Raw genomic sequence first — 6,118 nt, forward strand, 5'->3', positions numbered from 1 at the left:
AGCTGTGAGCACCTGAGGTAAAGGAAGAGCAATGCTGGGACACAGCAGAGGGCTTCTTGTAAGGATGCTGTAAGCAAAAATAATGCTCTTTCATCTTCTTGAAAATGGCCTGAATTCAAGACTTGATGAGAAATCCAGAAAGTGTAAGCATAGTGGGGGGAGAGGGTGTGCTCAGTGAGTGGTCAGGGAACTCATCCCCTGCAAGCCCCCCCCCCAACACACACCCAGGCCACCTTGACAGCTCACCAGCGAGTCACCCACCACCACCCCCAGCTGGCCTCCGGCCACAGCTGACTCCCATGTGGAGCTGTGCCGGGGGTTACCCGAACAAATTGGTGGTGAGAAAGTCCTGTTTTTGAGAATGAGGGTTATTCCGCTGGCTTCCCCAGTGAACTACAAAGGCCTGATAAGACCCTGACCTTTCATGCAAAACTCTGAAAGAGAGAGGGAGAGAACTCGCAAACCTGTGCGCACACATGTGCTTTCTTTTCTGGTGGGGGAGGGGAGCCAGGTAATCTACCATCTGCATGACCAAGGAAGCCCATTATCTAGAGAGCATGGAGAATCTCCTGTGAGTGCTGTAGGGGTAGAAGTGATTTAACCCAGAACACACACCGAGGACCCCAAGCCCTGCATAGCTGAGCACCTGGGTTGAGAAGACAACTCTGGATAGAGAGGGATGTGGGGAGCATGAGCGGATGACAGAAAACCAGGGGTTCTTAACCCTGTAAGAGCAGCCGCTCTGAAGAGGCACAGAATGAAGGCCACATGGACTACATGGCAGTTTTCGGGGTGTGGGGGCTCCCTTCACTGCTTGTGGCCGACATGAAAGCACCAAGGCACGGGACACCCGCCAGGAGCCACGGCTGCGGTGAAACATGCTCCCTGCTGATGATCAGTGCCAGGGAAAAGAGAAGCACCTCTAACACAACTGATGGCCATCACGTCACTGAACTGGACTCGGAGTGTAGGGCGGGGGTCAGGGAGGCGGAGATGGGGCTGCGGGCTGAGCCCCTCATCTGTGCCACACATCGGGCGAGCTACCTGCCAGCAGGTGCTTTACTGGTGCTCACAGGAGAGGAAGGCCCAGGATAGCCCTCGGAGTTGCTGAAAGGGACACCTCATGGGTGGCACCCAAGACCACATAGCAGGTGCCCACTGATTTTAGGGATTATTGTTATTGGCATTCCTTAACCTCTTCTGAGGTTATCTTATCTTCTGAAAATAATAGTCTATACTAACTTGACAGTTAAGTTTGAACCCATTCTTTTCTCCTCTTCTCCCCATGTTTTAGGTATACGTTACTATATTTTATATCTTTTTTTCTTCTTATGCCAGATCTCTCAAGTCTCTCGCCATGAATACAAGTTCTCTAGGGAAGACTTTCCTTCACTCCCAAACTCTAGGGCGTTCCCTTTATGGAAAATCCGAGGCCCCCGCTAATTCTCCCAGTTGGGGTGAAATGGCATGTGTGTGGCCCACCCGACTAATCTCATGAGGGTGGGAACAGCGTCCGTGTTGCTCAGGACGACCCGAGAGCCCCGCTCGTGCCGACACACGGGAGGTGTTCGGTGGAGAAGCGCTGAGCCCGCGAAGGGACAGTGGGATGCAGGAAGACTACCTGCCATGTACCTGCATGCAGGTGAGAAGTGACACTCAGCGATGCGCAGGGGGCGGACCCAAGGTCACGTGGAGATGGCAGAAACAAGGCCAACCAGCCCAGAGCCACCTTCAGCCCTCATGCCCCAGCCCTGCCCCCACCAAGGAAACCACACAGCCTCATTTGCCTAGGTCAACAAGAGCAGCAAGAAGACTCCAGAGGACATGAAAATGAAAAGCACACCCCTCCCTCCTGACCCCACCCTCCTGCATGCGGGCAACTCCCAGGGTTAGCACACATGGATTTCTTGCCTCTGACATCCTGGGGGGGGGGCGGGGAGCAGTTCATGTGACAGCTTAACAGCCTCATAGAGCATTAGGTGGCTCAGGTGAGCCAGCCAACAGGCTGCTGGCCAGACCCTGTAGGCCAGAGTGGTCAGTGCCCCGGCAGGAGGACACACGAGGTGTCCAGGAAGGCGGTGAGGGTGGGAGGAGTGATCGGAGCCACAGAGACTGGAGCAGATTGGAAAAGACTTCAAAGATGATGAAGTCTGAATGGGAGGATGGAGTCATGGTCCACAGGGCAGTAGAGGAAGGGAAGGGCAATGGCAGAGAAGGAATGGCAGGTGCAAAGGTAGCTCAGGCTAGCCTGAGCTTCAGGAGATAAAGCAGCAGGGTGGCCCAGAGCAGCTGGTGGGAGACCTGGCTCGCTGTTTACAGTTGAAAATCTCGTTCCGACTGGTTGCTGCATGTGACCATGGCAACAGGAGAAATGCTGAGCAGGGAGCTGGCATGAGGCTGGAGGCTGGGGTCTCCCACTGAGGCCACACTCTAGAGCCCAATGCCTAGTACCCCAGATGGTAGACCCACCAGACCCAAGACGGACCCAGCTCCTGCTCTGTGCCACCAGTCGCCCACTGGGTCCTATTCCTCAGCCCTACGGTGCACCTTGCTACAGCTTATCTCCCTTATCCAGAAGGCACCTTGCTGAAATCCCCAGTTATCCAGAACCCACCTCCACGAGCCTGAAGCAAACAGAAAAGACCCCGTAGTGGGCCACGATTCACGCCCCAAAAGTCATGCCCTACAGGGCACGCACCTCATGCCCCCAAGCACACGCAAGATGTCACTTGGGCTTGGCCATCTCTGGTCAGGAACAAACGGACCAGAGTCAGCCTAGCTCTGGCACTTTCTAGCAGTGAGGCCTCGGTCCTTAGTTTCCTGACAGGTAAAATTCAGAGAACAGTTGTAGCTACCCTAGGGTGTGACCATGAAAACAAATGGACATGACGTGCTAAGCCCACAGGACCCAACACCAGGACGTTACAGCTGACCCTTCAAAAGATCCTGAATAAAGAAAGATAAATGAAAGGGGGCAGAAACTTTGTCCTGAGCAGACCCAAGGTACCGAAGAAAACAGCAGGTGGAGCCATGTGATGGTTTCCAAGAAATTATTAAATAACATACTATGCAGCATCTTTATATAGAGGCAAGCAGCACATCTGACAAAGATGTTCCTTTGCAACCGGGTACGGTGAAAAGTTGTGGCATCTAGGACGGAGAGCTACTGGAAAAATCAATGTGTGCAAATTCACTTATGGGATGACATAATTCTGTGCATCCCCCCCCCCCCCTATCTGTAAAACATACATCGAATTTAGCAGCATCGAAGAGGCCTTCATTGTACGGCATAGCATTATTTTGTGTGCTACCAAGAAAGAAATATTGCTATTTTTTGGTAAGATGCCATAGGTGGTGAGAAGCATCTTGATTTCTGAGCTGTTAAAATGTGAAAACATGTACGTCTTCAAATTGATGGAATATCCTAATATGCCATATACATTTGCTCTGGGAATGTCTCATCTTCCCTTGGGGCACAAGTCATATGTAACGCTCCTTTTGTCCCTTCCCACCCACATCAATGCCCGGGGCTCAAAAATCAACCTTACCGGGATCCCTGGGTGGCTCAGCGGTTTTGCGCCTGCCTTTGGCCCAGGGCGCAATCCTGGGGTCCCAGGATCGAGTCCCGCATCGGGCTCCTGGTGTGGAGCCTGCTTCTCCCTCTCCTCTGCCTGTGTCTCTGCCTCTCTCTATGTCTATCATAAATAAATAAAAATAAGTTTAAAAAAAATTAAAAAATAAATCAACCTTACCACCTCACTCCTGCGTGACCACTTGTCACTATCTGGCCCCTCTAGAAGCTTCTTCTCTTAAGAAGGTGATCCAGGCCTTCAGCCCACTCACAGCTGAGCCAAAAAAGACTTTTGATCCGCAGGTATCCCCCAGGGCTGGCCAGGTCAGCCCACTGGGGTGAGCCTCTTGGAATGCAGGCAGAGTCAGCAAGGCTGGAGTACTCAGGTGCACTGGAGGTGGGGCCTCGAGGCTGCCCAAGCCAAGAGGCGGCTACGGGCTCCTGGCTCTCCTCCTCTGCCACTTCTAAGCCAGGGGGCCCCTGATCAGCATGGGGAGCCTCATCATCGTTACCCCTCCAAGTGTGCTTTTCACCTAGTACCACCACTTAGCTTCCACTGATTATTCTTGGAAGAAACAAACAGAGCAGCATAGGAACCAAGAAAGGGAGGCCGAGGAGGCCTGCTTCCATCACAGCTTGGGGAGAGAAGGTAATCATCTCCCACTTACGCTGGAGGTGTGTACATGGGGGATGGTGCTTAAAACCCCAATGGGGTCTAGCATACAAAGACCCCCAAGCCCACCTGTCCCCACAGTCCTGGCTGCTTATGCTTCAAAAAGCAAGGAAAGGTGTCCTGAAAAGACATGGTACCCAGGAAAAGAGAATTTGACCATTGGAAACCTTGTCTTCCTGGACCTACACCAGGGTGGGCACACAGAGGAAGCAGGGGAACCCCTGATCCCCCATACTCTCGCTCTGCAAACATCCAGGAAGCAGCTCCCATGTGCAGCTGGGAGGTCAGCCCACTGGGGTTTCTCATGTAAGCTCCCCACAGCCCCGGTGAGGCCACTAATTAGAGCCCCTCTTCCAGACAGGGCAATGGGCTGGGGGAGGGCCAGAAGGGGCTGAAGGTCACACAGCAAGACCCCAGCGGCAACTCTGGTCTCCTTTCCACACCACACCGGGCTCCCAAGCCATGGCTCCAGCGCATCACTGAAGGAGCTTATTCAGATTTTAGAAAACTACAGATTGCAGACCACCCCCCTGAAAGCGGGGCTGGGGCCTGGGACATGGGTGCTCCGGCGAGCTCTGGGCACCAGCGCCTTACCAGGTGGTCCAGGCCAGGAGGAAGGGTGTGGATGAGAAGGTGCACGACCACGGGACGGAGGAAGGGAAGGGCAATCCAGAAGGGGCCTTCCGGGCAGCCCTGGCCTACTTTTAGCCCTCATTTCGCCCGAACCCACCCCTCCTCTCGGCGCAGAGGCTTGTTAACTCACTCGATACCACATCCTGCCGCTTTCATCTCGCGTTCCTTTCCCCCCTGAGCCGTCGCCTTCCTCCCACTGACCTGAACCTCTCGCTTTACCCCGGGCCTGGGACGGGCCAGCGCGCAGGCGCCCGCGCCCGCACCTGCACACACACCTGCACACGCGCACCGGCGGAGTCGCGCGGGGACACCGGGGTAAACGCGGCTCCTGCGCCCGCGCGCCGACGCGCAGCGCCCCAGAAGGGCGGCGGGTCCTGGCCGCGACGCCCGCGCTCGCCGCCGCCGTCCCCAGGCCGAGGGGCTGCGGGCTCCTGAGCCCCCCTCGGGGCGGCCTGCGAGCGAGGCCGGAGGTCGCGGCCACACGCAGCGCCCCGGGGTCCCTTCTGCCTCCGGGAGGATCGGGACGCGGGCGCGCGGACCTCCGTGCCCCGGGGCCGGGCACAGCGGCGGCAGCACGGCTCCCCGACGGTCCCCAGCTGCGCCCCCGCCCCGCGCGCCCTCGCCGCCCTCCCGGCCACGCACCTGCAGTCCCCGCCGGGCGCCGAGCCCCCCCTCCAGCGGCGACTCCCGCGGCTCGCGTGCGGTCGGGACCACGGCGCCGGGCAGCAGCGGCGCGGCGAGTCCCAGCATCGGCCGGGGCTGCGCTCCGACGGCGGGCGGGGGCGGGGCCACGCCGGGGCGGGGCGGGGCGGGCCGGGGACCCCGGCGGGTCTCCAGCGCCCCCTGGCGGCCGGGGCGCGCGGACTAGGTAGGGCCTGGCCCGGCGGCCCACGCGTCCTCCCGGCCCCGCGGGACCCCGCGCAGCACCGCAGCGGCGGCCCCCGCGTGGCGCGCGTGTGCCCTGGAAGGGACAGGCCCGCTGGGTACCCAGGGCGGCCACGGCCCGAGGGGCCCCGAGCACGCGCGACCCCCCGGGAGTCAGGTGCCGCGGGTCCCGGGGGGCGGAAGCGCGCCGCGGCCCCGCCGAGAGGGTGGGCGGAGCGGGCGGGAGACTTGGGGTGGGGGCTTCGCGCAAGGAGGAGAAAGAGGAAGCTCCGACGAGCTGCTTCCTTCTCTCGCTGCGACCCAGCGCCCCACTTCCTCCTCCTACTTCTATTTTTTTGGGTGCTCTTAACCTTTAA

At 58.2% G+C, this 6,118-nt stretch overlaps 1 protein-coding gene across 8 annotated transcripts in view; it reads right to left on the reverse strand.

The window, feature by feature from the left end:
* Nucleotides 1–5,640, reverse strand: part of PIK3R5 (phosphoinositide-3-kinase regulatory subunit 5) — a 70,825-nt gene extending 65,185 nt beyond the window's left edge. For 4 of the 8 annotated variants that reach the window (XM_041772437.1, XM_041772441.1, XM_041772438.1 and 1 more), the window contains exon 1: nt 5,520–5,617. The gene's annotated coding sequence lies outside the window, so the exon portion shown is untranslated. Of the gene's footprint in view, nt 1–5,519 lie in introns of all 8 variants that reach the window. The other 4 variants (XM_041772443.1, XM_041772435.1, XM_041772439.1 and 1 more) reach the window with 4 other exon arrangements.
* Between the last annotated feature and the right edge of the window lie 478 nt (nt 5,641–6,118).

This window comes from Vulpes lagopus, chromosome 10 (genome assembly GCF_018345385.1).
Source record: "Vulpes lagopus strain Blue_001 chromosome 10, ASM1834538v1, whole genome shotgun sequence".
NCBI lineage: Eukaryota > Metazoa > Chordata > Mammalia > Carnivora > Canidae > Vulpes > Vulpes lagopus.